Here is a 20,237-nt window from a genome sequence, read left to right as displayed (position 1 = left end):
AGCTATAAGATAACAACAATTCATTCATTCACAGGTAGACAAATTGTTTTCAAGTGGACAAAAATTGGTAAACGGATAAAGTTAATTCTGTGTGGACTACTCGGAAAGAGAAGAATTTAATATTCAGATGACGTACATTGCCTAACCGACTTTATTTATAGTTATTATAAATAGGCATAAGAAAGTGCCTAACCTAAGTTTATTTATAGTAATTATCAAAAGGTTTAAGACCTCCATTAATGGAGCGTGATCGAGCTTTTTTGGTACCCATCACGCCTCCATAACGCCGCTATGGGGCGCGATGGGTTAATTTTTTCGCCGGCGCGATGGTTGCATCACAGGAGGTGATGGTGTCGAACAGCGAATGGGAGGTGGCCACGTGGAGTTGCAGGTTTACGTTTGAAAAAATTGAGCCGTTGGGTTTTTTTTTTTTTAACTTTATTATTTACATCTCTATATAAATACACTACAACTCTCTCATTTCTATATACTCTCATTTACAAATCTAACATTTCTCAAAATCACAATAAATGTCTCAAAATCAAGATTCAAACGAGGCCGGTTCCGGTAACCTCTACAATTTCGGCTCGCCGAATCTGCCCGGTTCAAGCTCAAATTCCCCGCAAAATGTTCGGGGTACTCGACCAATTGACAATATGTTTCAACAAAATCTTCTTAACGATTTCAATAATTCGAGCTTCTTTTCACAATTTCTAAATACACAACAAATGCATCACAATTATCAACAACAATACCACAAACCATTTAACCAACCATTTCAACAACAATATCCAACACAATTTTCTCATTTCTCACAACCTAGTATGGTGCCATTCCAACTACCAAATACCCAACCATGGACACAAACACAACAAACCTTCACACCTCTAAATAACGAAGAAGTGGAAGAAATTCGTGGTGGGAGCAACAACCAAATGTACGGGTCCTACCAAGTCATAAACGAAAAGGAAAAGAACAAGCAAAAGAACCACAACCCAAAAAATTGTGGACTCCTCCCGAAGAAATTTGGTTGGCTAAGTGTTGGATCGATTGCTCGGAAGATGGGGTTCACGGTAAGTCGCAAAGAAACACGGCTTTTTGGGCCAGAGTACGAAATAAGTTTAATAATAATGATTCTGGGTATGTCATAACCCGTCCTTAACCATAAGAACGAGTTAGATAACGTATGATTTCATTGCGAGGTATTGACCTCTATATGCGACATTTTTAAAAGAACAACTGCATTTATTTTACATTACAAACCATAACTCTTATTTTAATACAAGCTTTAGACAATAAAAAGATGATTATCGTTTAGCGATAATCTTAGACTTACAAACTTTACATGTGATGATAACAATACGATTTCTAGCATATTTTACATTACAAATCCTCCGATATGCAGTTTTATTTTTGACACAAATATGCATACTCAAGATCTTGTTTAAATTCAACATGTTGCAGCGGAAGCTTTTAGTTATCACCTGAGAATAGACATGTTTAAAACGTCAACATAAAGTTGGTGAGATATAGGTTTAATGCCGACAGTGATATAAATATATAGACCACAAGATTTCATATATAAACATTTTAATAAAAATATTCTAAGTGGTTGAGCACTTGATAACCATACTTAACATTTAATCACGTCGCATATTCCCTTTATTATGAAATCTTACTACACCGTACCAAGTGTAGTCACGAAACGAAGTACTGTGCAACCGTTGAATACTGGTCGTCCAGTCCGGTTGGGGTTGTCAGGCCCGATAGATCTATCAACAGGATTCGCGTTTACAATACCGCTGTAAATAATAGTTACCAAGCTACAGGGAAGTATGCCAGTGGTACAACTCAACGTAGAATATATTTTTCAGTTACTTGTGTCCATATCGTAAAACATAAAATACATGTATTCTCATCCCGAAATATTTAGAGTTTAAAAGTGGGACTATATACTCACTTTTGCCTTGAAGATATATATATTTTGACTTGGTCTCCGGTTGATATCACGAACCTTATCCATATATAATATATCAATATATTTTCATTTTAAACAATCGTCACATATATATACTTATAATACTTTTAATGTCTTCTTAGTCCGTAGTTAGCAATTCAATTTTAATGGTTCATATTTAGGTGTTTAATAAATAAATAAAACCCCCATCGAAATAAAACCCCATTGTATTCGTATTGGTCGGGATTAATCTTGACCCACGGTACCGGTGTTGTCAAATGACGTGTTGCGTACATAAAGTATCGGTGTTGTCAAATGACGTGTTGCGCACAATCATGGGATCTTATGATTAATCTTCTCGTATTGTTTACGGGTGATCCTGAAATATATAAAATTAAATTATGAGTACATATATATAAAATATCATGTTATTTTAAAAAGATGTGATTTATTTAATTTTTCTCCAATTATTTTCGTGGCTAAACTAGTCTTGGATATCCGATTTTGTTTTGGTCATAGTTTCTTCGTTACAACTCCGTTTTCGTTGGTTCAACTTGCCACTTCCTTGGATCGAGTCCTTCTTTAAGAATATGAACTGTAAATACCTTAGTTTGTATTCGAAATCACAGGTCATAGGTCAAACTTTGGTGAAACTTATGAAGTTAATCATTTTCCATCATGTAAACAACCTTAAATGATTATTTTTCTAAAATTACTTATACTTTGAGTTAAATCATGAAATTTTTATGTGTTATCATATTCATAGTAAATATCATTTTTCCAGAAAATAAACCTCCAATTCAAGGTTCAAGATAGTTTTTAATTATCCAACCCAAAACAGCCCCCGGTTGCACTCCGACGTCGTAAAAACAGTTTTTAAGGTGTTCTTTGAAAAACCAAGTTATACCTTGTTAAATTAGAATATATTTATGATATATTACAGGTCTTTAAGTATTTTAAAAGTTAAGTTAGAAGGATCTATTTAGTTTGCAAACAAGTTTAAAAACATTCAAACTATGTTCTTGTTGTTAAAATTTTATACCATAAAATAAGATAGCTATATATATATGAATCGAATAAGGTTATGAACAAAGTTACTACCTCAAGTTACTTGGACAAGATTGCTGTAAAAGAGGAGTAAAAACCTAGAACCAAAAGAGTAATGGAGTTGGATCAAAAGGTTGGAAATAAACTTGTATTCTTGAAAGGATTATTGAAGTGTTCTTGGAAGGTTTTTCTTATGATGATTAAGGGTTGTTTTTGAGCTAGATCTTCATGGTAACTTGCTGAATTGTTGAAGGTGTTTAAGGGTTATGGAAGAGTGTGTGTTTAACTAAGAAATGATGTAGAAATTTGAATCAAAATGAAGTGCCCATGAAGCTTATAAAAAACGTGGAACTAAGGTGTTCATGACAAGATTTTAGTTTGTTATCTTATGTAATTAGTCAATAAGCTTCCAAATTCCAATTACCTTATACCTAGGGCATGAACAAGGGCTGGTTGGTGGTGATTTGATGTGTATATACCAATAGTAAATACGTATAGAAGCTAGGTATGATACGGGTACATATACTCCAGATATACGTATAGAAATCTTGTGAAAACGGAATGAGGATTCAAATATAGCTATCTTTTGTGAATATACTTATATGGTTTTATGTATTTAAGTCCTTAAAAAGTGATTAAATACATTATATATACGATATATGTATAAACATTATAGGTCATAAGTATTTATGTCAAATGACGTTACGTATGGTTATCGTTTTGAAAACTTAAGTTAGTAGTTTCAAAATATACTTATAACTTATTGTTATTAATACAAAATGAGGTATTAAAACATTCTTAGATCATGTTAAATATGTATATATACATATATATACACAAACGTATAATTATCATATGTTATATAGTTCATGATATCATCGGTCAAACTAGACGGTCAAACGTTGTGTAAAACTCTTTTCAAAAACATAAATCTCAACAATTTGGATTGCTTATCATGTTGGTAAGGTTTAATTTATGTAAATATTAATCTTATAAGTATAGAACGATCGAAAAAGTGCGGGTCATTACAGTACCTACCCGTTAAATAAATTTCGTCCCGAAATTTTAAAATTGTACCTATTTTGCGTCATCGAGAAACAAGTGTGGATACTTTTGTTTCATCTGATCCTCTCGTTCCCAAGTAAACTCAGGACCTCTTCGAGCATTCCAACGAACCTTAACGATCGGTATGTTGCTCTGCTTGAGCTGTTTAACTTCACGGTCCATGATTTCGATTGGTTCTTCGATTAATTGTAGTTTCTCATCGACATGGATTTCTTCAAGAGGAATGGTGAGATCTTCCTTTGCAAGACACTTCTTAAGGTTCGAGACGTGAAATGTATTATGTACTCCGGTGAGTTGTTGCGGTAACTCGAGTCGATAAGCTACCGGTCCAATGCGTTCGATGATCTTGAACGGGCCTACATATCTTGGGTTCAGTTTACCCCTTTTTCCGAAGCGTATTACACCTTTCAATGGTGACACCTTTAACATAACCATGTCACCGATCTGAAACTCTAATGGTTTCCTTCGGACATCGGCGTAGCTCTTTTGGCGACTACGGGCTGTTTTCAATCTCTCCTTAATTTGTACTATCTTCTCAGTCGTTTCGTGTATGATCTCGGGACCAGTTAATTGTCGATCTCCTACTTCATTCCAACAAATAGGAGATCTACACTTCCTTCCATACAGTGCTTCGAATGGTGCAGCTTTAATGCTCGCATGATAACTATTATTATACGAGAATTCTGCTAACGGTAAATACTTATCCCATCCGTTTCCAAAATCGATCACTGATAATGCTAAAAACGAACATATATTTCATAGCATTATTCCTCAAGAAAGACAAGCTTTTAGTTGCAATTGTTCTATTTACAAGAGATATTCGTTTAAATAATAAAAGGTGAAGACAAAAGACAGATTCGACGAATTGAAGACGCAAACGACCAAAAAGCTCAAAAGTACAAAAGACAATCAAAAAGGTTCCAATTATTGATAAGAAACGTCTCGAAATTACAAGAGTACAAGATTCAAAACGCAAAGTACAAAATATAAAATTGTACGCAAGGACGTTCGAAAATCCGGAACCGGGACCAGAGTCAACTCTTAACGCTCGACGCAATGGACTAAAAATTACAAGTTAACTATGTATATAAATATAATATAATATATAATTAATTATATTAATTATATATATATTATATATATAATAAAAACCGTCGGCAGAGAAAGACTTCAAGATGTGAGCTGGAATTTCAAACTCCGCGACTTGCGGAGTTTGAAGGCAAAATTCACCGCGAGTCGCGGAGCCCCAAAATTGAAAACTGCCTATAAAGCCAACCGAATTCTGATCAAAATCTTTCATCTTTTTCTTCTCTTATCATACGTAAAATTTATATATATATATATATATATATATATAATTTATATTTTAATTTTAATTATAATTCTAATAATAAGGGTATGTTAGCGAATGTTGTAAGGGTGTAAGTCGAAATTCTGTCCGTGTAACGCTACGCTATTTTTAATCATTGTAAGTTATGTTCAACCTTTTTACATTAATGTCTCGTAGCTAAGTTATTATTATGCTTATTTAAAACGAAGTAATCATGATGTTGGGCTAATTACTAAAATTGGGTAATTGGGCTTTGTACCATAATTGGGGTTTGGACAAAAGAACGACACTTGTGGAAATTAAACTATGGGCTATTAATGGGCTTTATATTTGTTTAACTAAATGATAGTTTGTTAATGTTAATATAAAGATTTACAATTGGGCGTCCCTATAAATTACCATATACACTCGATCGGACACGATGGGCGGGGTATTTATATGTACGAATAATCGTTCATTTAACCGGACACGGGAATGGATTAATAACCACTAGAATAATTAAAACAGGGGTGAAATTACATTCAAGGGTAATTGGTGTAATTGTTAACAAAGTAGTAAAACCTTGGTTTACACGCAGTCGATAACCTGGTGTATTCATTAAACAAAGTATTAAAACCTTGTTACAATTCGAATCCCCAATTAGTTGGAATATTTAACTTCGGGTATAAGAATAATTTGACGAGGACACTCGCACTTTATATTTATGACTGATGGACTGTTATGGACAAAAACCAGACGGACATATTAAATAATCCAGGACAAAGGACAATTAACCCATGGGCATAAAACTAAAATCAACACGTCAAACATCATGATTACGGAAGTTTAAATAAGCATAATTCTTTTATTTCATATTTAATTTCCTTTATTTTATATTTAATTGCATTTCTAATTATCGCATTTTTATTGTTATTTTATTTAATTGCACTTTTAATTATTGTACTCTTTAATTATCGCAAGTTTATTTTATCGCACTTTTATTATTCGAAATTTCATTATCGTTATTTACTTTACGCTTTAATTTAAGTCTTGTATTTATTTTTAATATTTTACATTAGGTTTTAACTGCGACTAAAGTCTTAAAATCGACAAACCGGTCATTAAACGGTAAAAACCCCCCTTTATAATAATAATATTACTTATATATATATTTGTATTTTTATAAAAGTAAACTAATATAGCGTTGAGCTTTGTTTAAAGATTTCCCTGTGGAACGAACCGGACTTACTAAAAACTACACTACTATACGATTAGGTACACTGCCTATAAGTGTTGTAGCAAGGTTTAAGTATATCCATTCTATAAATAAATAAATATCTTGTGTAAAATTGTATCGTATTTAATAGTATTTCCTGCTAAAATTAATAACTATTTTATATACACCTCGCATAACATCAAGTATTTTTGGCGCCGCTGCCGGGGACACTCTTAAACGCCGGAGGCGCAACGCTAATATAATAAAAAAAAAAAAAGATTTTTATTTTACTTTTATTAAAAGTAGCTTTTGTAAAAATACGTTTTAATTATTCAAAAATATAAAAAGAAAAACAAAAATATAAGTATTTTTTTTAGATTTTGTTAAATATTTAAGTTTTATAAGTTTCTTTATCTTTATTTTAATTTATAAAAATATAACTTTTATTAAATATCTTTTATATATAGAAAAAAAAACAGAAAACAGAAAATAAAAAAAAAATAAAGAAAAAACGCGTCGAATATTCAAACCTGTCAGCTGAATTCTGGAACCCCGCGACTCGCGGGGTTTGATGTATTAATTACCGCAACTCGCGGAGCCTTTCTGACAGGCGACAAAAAGCCCTAATTCAGCATTAATTACGGGTTATTATTAATTATAATTATTATTTAACCCTAATTATTATTATTATTATTATTAGTTTTATTTTTACTTTTACTTTTTATTTAATTTATGTATTTAGTATTAATTAGTTTACTTAAATTGTAAAATTAATAGTTTAATAAAATAAATAATATAAAAATAATATTTTTATAAAAATTGTAATTTTTACAACTTTTTGTATATTTTTATATTTTGTCCCTTTTTAATCGTTGTAGCATAACTTTTGTATTTTTAGCTCATATTTAATTTTAAACTTAGTTTTTGCTATAGTTATTTTTACTCCTAGATTTTTAAGCTTTGCCGTAGAATTCCTTAAGTGCTTTTTCTTTAGACTAAGATTTAGGTGCTTTAGAATTTTGCGACGCCTTTTTAAGTTTTAGTTTCTTTTTAAGTTATTTCCATTTGGGATTTAGTTTTTCCTGTAAGCTTTAATATTTTTAGACCTTTTACTATGTATCAATTATCATTCCAATTAGTAATCTCAATTTGCGATTATAATTTTAAGTTAGTTGTAGTAATAAGGTTAGGTTAGTTAAGTATTTTTAAGTTTTTATAAGTTTCTTTTATTTTTCCGTCACCTTTTATTTTTCAACCATTTTTTTTCTTTTTCTACCTTTTGCAACGAACTCTTTTTCTCTCTTATTTCTCGCTATTCTAGTTTTAGGACATAGATTTTTATTCTACTTCTTATCTAAATTTCTTAAAATTACGAAAATTTATTTAAAGTGGTTAAATTAATAGACATCAAAATTTTCTGGTTCGTAGTAATAGTTGGATTTGTACGTGGACCGGGTTATTGGAGCCAAACAGTCCTCAATTATATTGAGACCAAACGAATCCTGCCCCTCTGCTGCATCTTTTGGCTATTCGAAACGTGGGCAAAATCAGAAAAGTCTATTAATTGGATAACTTATTATAATTTTTCTTTCCTTTTAAAAACTAATAGGATATTCAGTGAATGCACCGAGCAAGACGTTCATCACCTTTTGTACGTTCACCACCTGTAACTCGATCAAGACATCGTTTAACAAATATAACCGCCGTTGATTTTTCTTTAGAATCGTCATCCAGTCGACCAAGTACTTCAGTTCAAATTTCCGATAATCCATTTTTTGAACCCAACATCACAATTGAGAATCCGGAAAATATTCAGGAACGGTTCATAGATCCTGAACCACTAAACTTTCCTCCGGAGCCACCAATCATTCAAACAGAGATTGTTGAGGAACGAACCATTAAATCTGAATCCTCTAGTGATTCCGATTCAACAAATTCAATTATGGAGAATCTAGAACCTCTAAGTATGGAAGACCGAATGAGAGCTAAACGCACTGGCCAAGGTCACGCAATTACTCATCCAGACATTAATGCGCCAGATTATGAAATCAAAGGACAAATTCTACACATGGTGACTAATCAATGCCAATTTAGTGGTGCGCCGAAGGAAGATCCAAATGAACATCTACGTACCTTTAATAGGATCTGCACACTATTTAAAATCCGAGAAGTGGAGGATGAACAGATATATCTCATGTTATTTCCCTGGACTTTAAAGGGAGAAGCCAAAGATTGGTTGGAATCGTTACCTGAAGGGGCGATTGATACATGGGACGTTTTAGTTGACAAATTTCTTAAACAATTCTTTCCTGCATCTAAAGCCGTAAGACTTCAAGCAGAAATTGTTACGTTCACACAGAAACCAAATGAAACTCTATATGAGGCGTGGACAAGATATGGAAAGTTATTAAGAGGATGTCCGCAACATGGTTTAGACACCTGTCAAATAGTACAAATATTCTACCAAGGATGCGACATCACTACAAGGAAAGACATAGATATAGCAGCTGGTGGTTCTATTATGAAGAAAACCGAAACTGATGCTTACAAAATTATTGATAACACTGCTTCCCACTCACATGAGTGGCACCAAGAAAAAGATATCATTAGATCATCTAAAGCAGCTAGAGCCGATTCTAGCCATGACTTAGATTCCATTTCCGCAAAGATAGATGTTGTGGAGAGACGAATGGAAAAGATAACTAAAGATATTCACTCAATACGAATTAGTTGTGAGCAGTGTGGAGGACCACATTTGACAAAAGATTGTCTCAGTATTGAATTAACAATGGAACAAAGAGAGAATATTTCAAACATAAACCAAAGGCCTGGAAATAATTATCAGAATAATTATCAACCGCCAAGACCGATTTACAATCAAAACCAGAATTATAACCGAAATATTCCATACAACAACCAACAAGGTCCTAGCAATCAACAAGTATCCAATAATACTTACAATCAGCAAAGACCTAATTTTCAAAACAAACCACCACAACAAACCGATGATAAAAAGCCGAATTTAGAAGATATGATGACAAAGCTAGTTGAAACTCAAACACAGTTTTTCACATCTCAAAAACAAACTAATGAACAAAATGCTCAAGCATTTAGAAATCAACAAGCTTCTATTCAAAATCTGGAACAAGAAGTAAGTAACCTAGCAAGGTTAATAGGTGAAAGAAAACCGGGAAGTCTACCTAGCGATACAAATGCTAACCCCCGGAATGAAACAGCTAAAGCTATTACCACAAGAAGTGGTACAACACTTAAACCACCTGAAATACCTGTAACTTCTGATGAAACTATTCCTACTCCACAAGAACCACAACCTGATCAAGGTAAGGAAAAAGAACCGGCAGTTGAAAAGGTTAATGAAGATAACATAGTTAAGGATAAACCTTATGTTAAACCATATCAACCACCACTTCCTTACCCGAGTAAAATGAAGAAAGAAAAACTTGAAGCCGAGCAATCCAAATTTTTGGATATGTTTAAACAGATAAATGTAAATCTTCCTTTCATTGATGTAATTTCAGGAATGCCAAGATATGCTAAATTCTTGAAAGATCTAATCTCAAATAGAAAGAAAATGGAAGAACTCTCGGCTGTTACTATGAATGCTAATTGTTCAGCAGTGCTGTTGAATAAGATACCAGAAAAACTATCTGATCCAGGAAGTTTCACAATTCCATGTTTTCTGGGTAGTCTTAGTTCAATAGAAGCATTGGCAGACTTAGGTGCTAGTATAAATCTAATGCCGTATTCACTATACGCTAAACTAGACCTTGGAGAATTGAAACCAACAAGAATAAGCATACAACTAGCAGATAGATCAATAAAATATCCTAGAGGGATAATGGAGAACATGCTAGTTAAAGTTGGTACTTTAGTATTTCCAGTAGATTTTGTTGTTTTGGACATGGAAGAAGATTCTCAAGTTCCTCTCATATTAGGAAGACCATTCTTAAACACGGCTAAAGCAATGATAGACGTGTTCGGTAAGAAACTGACCCTAAGTATAGAGGATGAGAGTGTTACCTTTTCAGTTGATAGAGCAATGCAACAACCACAATCTGCAGATGATACATGTTATTATATTCAAACTATAGATGCACATGCAGAATTATTAGAAGAATTTCCAGAATTACAAGGAACGGGAGAATGTTCTTTAGGAGAAGGTAATGAACCAATTGATGAAGCTGAAATGTTAGCTACACTTATAGCTAATGGATATGAACCAACAACAGAAGAAATTCAAATGCTAAAAGAAGAAGACAGATATCGATATAAATCATCGATAGAAGAACCTCCGAAATTAGAGTTAAAGCCACTTCCAAACCATTTGGAATATGCTTATTTACATGGTGAATCTGAATTACCTGTAATAATATCGTCTTCTCTTACTGAAAATGAGAAATCACAACTCATTTCTGTGTTGAAAGCTCATAAACCAGCCATTGCATGGAAGATTCATGATATTAAAGGAATAAGTCCTTCGTATTGCACACATAAAATCCTTATGGAAGAAGGTCATAAAACGTATGTGCAACGCCAACGAAGACTAAATCCTAATATGCAAGATGTAGTTAAGAAAGAGATTATTAAACTGTTAGATGCAGGTTTAATTTATTCAATCTCTGATAGTCCATGGGTAAGCCCAGTTCAATGCGTGCCTAAGAAGGGTGGCATGACTGTCATTACAAATGAGAAAAATGAGCTTATTCCTACTAGGACTGTAACAGGATGGCGTGTATGTATTGATTATAGAAAATTAAATGACGCCACCAGAAAAGATCACTTTCCCTTACCTTTCATAGATCAAATGTTGGAAAGATTAGCCGGAAATAGTTACTATTGTTTTCTAGATGGATTTTCCGGATATTTTCAAATTCCAATAGCACCCGAAGATCAAGAGAAAACCACATTCACGTGCCCTTATGGTACTTTTGCTTACAAACGCATGCCATTTGGACTTTGCAACGCCCCTGCAACCTTTCAAAGGTGCATGATGGCGATTTTTCACGACATGATAGAAGAATGCATGGAAGTATTCATGGATGACTTTTCAGTCTTCGGTGATACATTTAAATCATGTCTAGTTAATCTGGAACGAATGCTAATTAGATGCGAAAAATCAAATCTAGTACTTAATTGGGAGAAATGCCATTTCATGGTTAAAGAAGGCATCGTTCTTGGACATAAAATTTCAAAAGAAGGAATTGAAGTGGATAGAGCTAAAGTAGATGTAATTGCTAAACTTCCACATCCCACCAATGTTAGAGGAGTTAGGAGTTTTTTAGGGCATGCCGGTTTTTACCGACGTTTCATAAAAGATTTTTCAAAAATTGCCACTCCTATGAATAAACTCCTAGAAAAGGATGCTCCATTCATCTTTTCAGATGAGTGTATCAAATCTTTTAATATTCTTAAAGAGAAACTCACTAATGCGCCGATCATGATAACGCCAAATTAGAATCTACCATTTGAACTAATGTGCGATGCAAGTGATTTTGCAATGGGAGCCGTTTTAGGACAAAGGATTGAAAAACGATTTCAACCTATATATTATGCTAGTAAGACGTTACAAGGAGCACAAACAAACTATACAACTACTGAAAAAGAACTCCTTGCTATTGTCTTTGCTTTTGACAAATTTCGATCATATCTCGTTCTAGCAAAAACGGTGGTCTATACCGACCATTCTGCTCTTAGATACCTATTTTCAAAACAAGATGCTAAACCAAGATTAATACGTTGGATCTTACTCTTACAAGAGTTTGATATTGAAATCCGAGATAAAAGAGGAGCAGAAAATCTCGCCGCTGATCATCTTTCTCGTCTTGAAAATCCCGAATTAGAAGTTCTAAATGAATCAGCCATACAAGACAACTTTCCTGATGAATATCTATTGAAGATAGATTATAAAGAAATCCCATGGTTTGCAGACTATGCAAACTACTTAGTTTGTGGATTCCTTGAAAAAGGATTATCGTACCAAAGACGAAAGAAATTCTTCAGTGATATAAAACACTATTTCTGGGAAGATCCACATTTGTTTAAAAGTTGTCCCGATGGAATAATACGCCGATGTGTATTTGGAGATGAAGCCAATCAAATCTTAAACCATTGTCACACAGGACCAACAGGAGGGCATTATGGGCCTCAACTAACAGCAAGAAAAGTTTATGAAGCTGGATTCTATTGGCCTACAATTTACAAAGACGCACACCTTCTTTGCAAATCCTGTGATGCATGTCAAAGGGCCGGAAAAATAAGTCAACGTGATGAAATGCCACAAAATGTCATCCAAGTATGTGAAGTATTTGACATTTGGGGTATTGACTTTATGGGTCCATTTCCAAAATCTCATAATAATCTATATATACTCGTAGCCATTGATTATGTATCTAAATGGGCGGAAGCACAAGCTCTCCCAACTAACGATGCACGAGTTGTAGTCAACTTTTTAAAACGTCTTTTTGCAAGGTTTGGAACACCGAAAGCTTTAATAAGTGATCGGGGTACTCATTTCTGTAATAATCAACTTGAGAAAGTTCTTAAAAGATATGGAGTAACTCATAAAATCTCCACCGCATATCATCCACAAACAAGTGGACAAGTTGAAGATACCAACCGAGCTTTAAAACGTATTCTAGAGAAAACCGTAGGATCAAATCCGAAGGAATGGTCCATTAAATTGGAGGATGCACTCTGGGCTTTTAGAATAGCCTACAAAACTCCAATTGGAACCACACCTTTTAGACTTGTTTATGGAAAAGCATGTCATCTTCCAGTAGAAATTGAACACAAAGCATTTTGGGCTTTGAAGACATGTAATCTTGATTTACATGAAGCTGGACGTCTACGATTAAGTCAACTAAATGAATTAGAAGAATTAAGACATGAAGCATACGAAAATTCGTTAATCTATAAAGAAAGAACGAAGAAATGGCATGATAAAAGAATCAGAAGTTTAAAAGAATTTAAAGAAGGAGACAGAGTTCTTCTTTTCAATTCACGATTCAAGCTATTTCCTGGAAAATTGAAATCAAGATGGTCTGGACCATTCATAGTCAAAAGAGTTTTCCCATACGGAACGATAGAATTGATAAATTCAAATGGGATTGAATTTAAAGTTAATGGTCACAGAGTTAAACATTACATACATGGTCCGATGGAAGTCGACAACGAAGTTAATCACAATTTCGACACCACAGCTAACTAAGTGTGGGGAGAATCAAGTCTTTAAAGGATAATATGTATTTCTGTTAGAGTTAGATTGTCTGTTTTCGTGTAGTTCTCGAAAATGGAACCCGAATGGTCTTTCCCTAGCAGACCCTAAAGAACTAGTCTTCTCCCCCCATTCTGAATTTTTATTTTTTTTAGGTTTTTACAAAATGAAGACTGCCTGTGAACTAAACCATGGTCTAATGCTACACGCTTTGATCACTAAAAGAAATAATGATATACTCCCGAGTGAAATAGTATCAGTAATCAGAGAAAGAATGGGCGGAGTTAGAAAAGAATCCAGATGCGAAGATAATAAGTTACAATTTGGTAAAGGAAAATCAAAATCCGCAGCGAAAAGAAGAGCACGACACCTAGAACGATGTCACAAATGCGGAAAATGGTCACATGGAGGTAAATGTTCCAATAATCAAACCTATTCAAATACCGAATTTGTTACTTTATGCAGAGACGGACCGTTCATATGTTTAGAAGAAAAGACACTGAATGCTCGAGGTTACGCCTATGTAGCTATGGAAAACCAATTAAACCGACTATCTTATGAATGGGATAGATCATATAACTAAGAAATCTATTTCACAGGTATGTCTGTACAGTTTTTATTTTTATTTTTATTTTTATTTTTAACCTTTTGATAATAAACGCTAATTTGTTCGCTAAAAAGTATTAAATTGGTATTGAATAAAATTAGGTTTGGCGACCGAAATTATTGATATCATTCAAAAATTTATTACATCACTGCGAAATTTAACGTTTATTCTTAAGGTATAAATATCTTTAATCAATCAACCCAAAATATTTCAAAAATTCGTCATGAGTTAAATTAGGTCTTGGAACCGAAATTACTTTACCGAAAAGAGGGGCGCATATTTTTGATAATATTTGATTGATTAAAGTGGGATAAAAAGACAAAAAGATTTTTAAATTTATTTTTACCATGTTTTTAAAATTAATATTTAAATCTTAAATTAATATTGTAAATTTTGTAAAAACAATATAATTAAAATTGTAAATATTTGAACCATAATATAAGTTTGGTATGAATTTATAAATTTTTAAATTAAGTTTGGTGTGAATTTTTAATTTCTAAAATATTAATTTTTAATTTTATGCATTTCAAATTTTAAGTTTGGTGTGAATTTTTAATATAAATTTTGAATTTTATATTTAAGTTGTGTGAATTTAAAAACAAAAATTTACTTTATCTCATTAAGTTAAGAATATGATTTTTAAAATTCGTCGTAAGTTGAAGACTAGGTCTTTGAACCGAAATTGCTTTACCCGAGGGAGGGACGAGAACTTTTAATAGCATTATTTTTAATCTTATTGAATTAGAGTATGCCAAAAACATTGAAAAAACCCAAAAATCTTAGCTTTTAAAACAATCGCTACAAAAAGACAAATTTTAAAATTTTGTCGAGGGACGGACTAGGACATCGATCCGAAACGACCTCGTCCTAAATAACAAGGGAAACAAAATTTTAAAATTAAGTACTTAATTGTTTCAAAAGTTAATGATTATAAAAAAAAAAAAAAAAAAATAGCTCCGCGAGTCGCGGAGTTTGGAGGGTAAATCCCCGCGACTCGCGGAGGGACCGGAAATCAGAAAAAAAATATAGAGCTGCAACAGCTCAGTTTCACACACCCAAAACAGAATTCTGCACTAAAAAACTCCGAAAAACCACCCAAAAACACCCCAAAAATCCCAATTTTTAACCGTTAATCACCAAATTTTTTGCTAAAATCATGTTGAGAAGGATGCTATCTAAGAATTACTCAAGAAAAACGGTAAATTTCTACACCTAAACACCATTTAATTCGAAATTTGGTGTTCTTGAGCAATTTTTTCCCCAATTTGATTTTGATGCTTTTTAGTGTAATTAGGCTTAAATTGTTTATGTATTATGCTTGTATAACCTAGATTGATGCTGTTTAACATGATTAGAAGCCTTAAACTTCAAATTTTGAGTAATCTAGGGTTTGTGTTCTTGAGCAAATTTGGGGCTTTTTGATATAAACAGGTTATGGCCGATTTTTGTCATGAATTGTTGCTAAATTGAGTAGTGTAACATGTCTAGGTAGTTAAATATTCCAAACTTTGAGCCTAAACATGATTTTGAGAATTAAAGTGGACTTTTTCAAGTCTAAATTTCATGAACTTGATTTTTGAAAGATAATGCCATTTGAGACTTGTTTAATTGCTAGTAATGATTATTTTGACATGTTATTTGAGTTGAATGCTTATGAACTTGGCGAACATTTTCGTATATGCTTATTTGAAAAAGTGTAGATTTGATAAAAATGTGAAAATGAGCTTAAGTTTGATATAAATTGATAATGTCATTGTAATTATTTTGATTGATGATTTTGCTGACACTAATGCATATTTGGATGCACAAAAATTGTGTTTGATGTGTTTTGCAGAATGAAAGGGGTGAATCTTCATCCCAAGCCCGCAATGCTCCAGCTGAGAATTTGGAACAACAGGAGGTGGATAACTACTACAAGCAGGATATACCTCATCCAGTCATGACCTTTTCCGATATGCACTTGGAAGAGTTGCACCCGAACCTGAGATTTGACAGACTTTGGATAGATTATCCAAAATATCAAAGGGGTTTGCATACTCTTCATTCTAAGGTTGTTGAGGTACCGAGGGTCATAGAATGGGGACCCTTAGAAGCTGTAGAATTGGCCGGGCCAATTAGGGAATTACTTGTACAGAGGTATGGTAATTCTTCTTTTAATGACTGGGTACATTTATTCACCATACGTAGACTTGTATATAAAGTATGGTGTGAAGAATTGTTATGTAGTATAGAGTTGAATGATCGGGTAGCCAGTTTAACCGATCGTTCTTTTATTAGATTTTTGTTAGGCGGTTCGATGCGCCACATGTCTTTACTGGACATGGCTCAGGCTTTACGTATATATACGCCTGAGGAGTTAGCGTCTGCCGATTGTAGAGGATTGATACTAAACGGTAGAAAGATAGATGAGAATTTTGATACACACGGTGTGTGGAGTCAAATGACAAGCCATCACCGTTTCAAAGGGGGAAATTACTCTTATTTGGATATAGATAGAGCCGAATTAAGAGTAATACATAGGTTTTTAGCTAATTCGATTACACAAAGGGGTAAAAACAAAGAAAAGGTAAATGAACAAGATTTGTTTTACCATATATGTATTCGAGACCCACAGAGCGCTGTAAGTATACCATATTGTGTGGGTTATTATTTATCAGCTATGGTTCGGGGGATGCGACCACATAGCATAATAGGAGGTGGAATTTTTATTACTTTGATTGGTGAATATCTCGGTGTGGATATAAGTCGGGGGGGATTATTAGTAGAAGAACCAGAACCCCGCGATACTATAGGTTTAAATGTATACCATGGTGCGAAAGTTTTGAAGAGGCGAAATAACGCCGCAGTACGATACCATGGTAGACATCCACAGGTGGAGAGAAACCAGCAGCAAGGTAATGTAGGAGGGGGGAATGAGATGCAAGAAATGCATAGGTTTATAGCTTCTCAGGAATACGAAAATGCTAGACAGAGAGCATTTGAAGATTAGCAAGTTCATCAGAACCAGATCATAGCTCATTGCCAACATATAGGTAGAAACTATATTCCTACACCGAAACCCGTCTTCCCTCCTTGGTCTATAGAGATGCAGCCACCATATCCTACGTATGACCCTGCCGAAGCATTCTATAGCACTTATGGTTATGCCTGGAACCCCTATTGGTACCAATATCATCCTTAGTTTACTTATTATTTTTTTTTTTTTTTTGTAATTTGTAATTATTAATACGTTTAATACTTTTGTTAATATTGTAATCATTTTTATAATTATCTAACTTTTATTCTTAGATTTTAATAATTTTTGAATGTGGGGTAATATACCAAACTTCAAAAATATGTATATATGTTTGCAGTTTATCTTATGTACACAACAGGGTAAAACAACGCATTTTCAAAGACTGGCATTAAGTTCAGCAAAAGCAACTAATTTTGACGACAAGATGCAAAATATATGTGAAATAACAACAAGACGGAATGAACAAATGATGTGCACCATTTATCATTCAGCAAACAAACGCCAATATATTTGGAAACTTTGGTAAAATTTAATCATTTTCACACTAATCACCCTCAATAATTTAAATTGTTACTGATTTCTTGCAAATGAGGGCATTGCAAGATCTTAAGTGTGGGAAGGGGTTAAATTCTTTCGGATTTTAAAATTTTTATCTTAAACTTAAATTCTTTCGGATTTTAAAATTTTTATCTTAAACACTTGGTTACCATTTAAAAAACTAGTAAAGCAGTAGTTGTATTAGAATTTAGTGCTCTCTGATAATAAAGAACAGCCCTAGTCTTATATACTAACTACCCAATTCTAGTAAAATTTTAAAAAAAAAAAAAAAAAATTTTCAATTAAATGAACTCAAAATCATGTTATACATATTTATGAACGATAAAACTAGGTTTTAACACCGAAATTATTGTTACCTCGGAAAGGACATAAATTGAGAAACAAACTAAAATGTTAAAATTCATTTAAAATGGAATAGAGGACGATAAAAAGGAAAATAAAAAGCCAAGTGTGGGAAAATTTACCAAGTTATTTTAAACATATGTCACATATATCTGTAACAAATAACTGAAAATACTTTTGCAATGGACTAAACTAAACTGTTTTACCCGATGAAAGAAAAGAAGAGATGGATCTACATGATGAATCAATTCCATCATTAAAAGGAAGTAAAGTCTTCCGAAAAAGAAACGCGCTTCTTGATTTAGGTCATGAAGTTGTCGTCCAGACCAGCTGTAGGTTGACGAAAAATCTAGAAAAGTCATCACTAAAATCAGCAGGAAATCCACGGACCTCAGCATTAAACAGGGTCGCCAAGTGGTCAGATTTATCCTAACCATGAGAAGGATTTATCTCGTACAATGGGGGGGCACCATGCAAATTAGCTGGATAAGACTAATGAATCAGATCCCCAGAAAGGATAATCTCCTTAAAGATTAAAAATCAGCTTTTAAGACTGATATTACTCAATCCTAGAGATTGACCTTAAAGATTGAGAATTCAAACTCATGGAATTCAATGATATCTAAACTCGAGCTTAAACGAGAAAATATTTTGATCAAAATTACAAACTGATTTGTTTTCTGAAAACCCTATTTTCAATGCGTTCATTACCATTGAACGTAAAATCCTAGGAATTCACCTGGAATTCATTAGGTCACCTGAACCAAATCGGGTGTCAACCGTAAGAACGGTGGTTGCATAGTGGTCAAAGACAGGACCTTGTGCCAGACCGAAAAAATTATAAGGGTGAGCTTTACTATTGCTCCTACCAAGGATAGTAATTGCGTCTGACACGTTATAGACCATAATTAAAAGCATGTCAGGGGACATTGCCTTAACAGTTGCTTGTTCAACGCTTTCCTTTACAACCGGACGGTAGTTTACCGAAAGGTAATATACGGGACAAGTAAACTGGACGTGTTGCTTTCCAAATACAAGGTTAGCAAGTGGGTGACACAAAACCGCAAGTTTTGAGCTAAAATTTTCAAATCTGAAACCCACCAAACCCACAAAAATATTTTGCAAACACCGGTAAAGGGTTATTCCGGAAAACTTATCTAGGGTAAAAACTAGATTTCAAAAGATCAAATGTTTTCATAAAGATCCAATTTCCTTAATGGATCTAAATTTTTATAGTCATTTGGGACTGTAAACCATATCGTTACTACCATTGTTTATACCGCCGTATAGAAATCACTGATGTACAAAGTGTGAAGAATAAAGAAGTGATTCTAGTATTTCAAGACGATATTGCTTGAGGACAAGCAACGCTCAAGTGTGGGAATATTTGATAATGCTAAAAACGAACATATATTTCATAGCATTATTCCTCAAGAAAGACAAGCTTTTAGTTGCAATTGTTCTATTTACAAGAGATATTCGTTTAAATAATAAAAGGTGAAGACAAAAGACAGATTCGACGAATTGAAGATGCAAACGACCAAAAAGCTCAAAAGTACAAAAGACAATCAAAAAGGTTCCAATTATTGATAAGAAACGTCTCGAAATTACAAGAGTACAAGATTCAAAACGCAAAGTACAAAATATAAAATTGTACGCAAGGACGTTCGAAAATCCGGAACCGGGACCAGAGTCAACTCTTAACGCTCGACGCAACGGACTAAAAATTACAAGTTAACTATGTATATAAATATAATATAATATATAATTAATTATATTAATTATATATATATTATATATATAATAAAAACCGTCGGCAGAGAAAGACTTCAAGATGTGAGCTGGAATTTCAAACTCCGCGACTTGCGGAGTTTGAAGGCAAAATT

Source organism: Rutidosis leptorrhynchoides, chromosome 9, assembly GCF_046630445.1.
Source record: "Rutidosis leptorrhynchoides isolate AG116_Rl617_1_P2 chromosome 9, CSIRO_AGI_Rlap_v1, whole genome shotgun sequence".
NCBI lineage: Eukaryota > Viridiplantae > Streptophyta > Magnoliopsida > Asterales > Asteraceae > Rutidosis > Rutidosis leptorrhynchoides.
Note: the sequence above shows the minus strand (reverse complement) of the source record.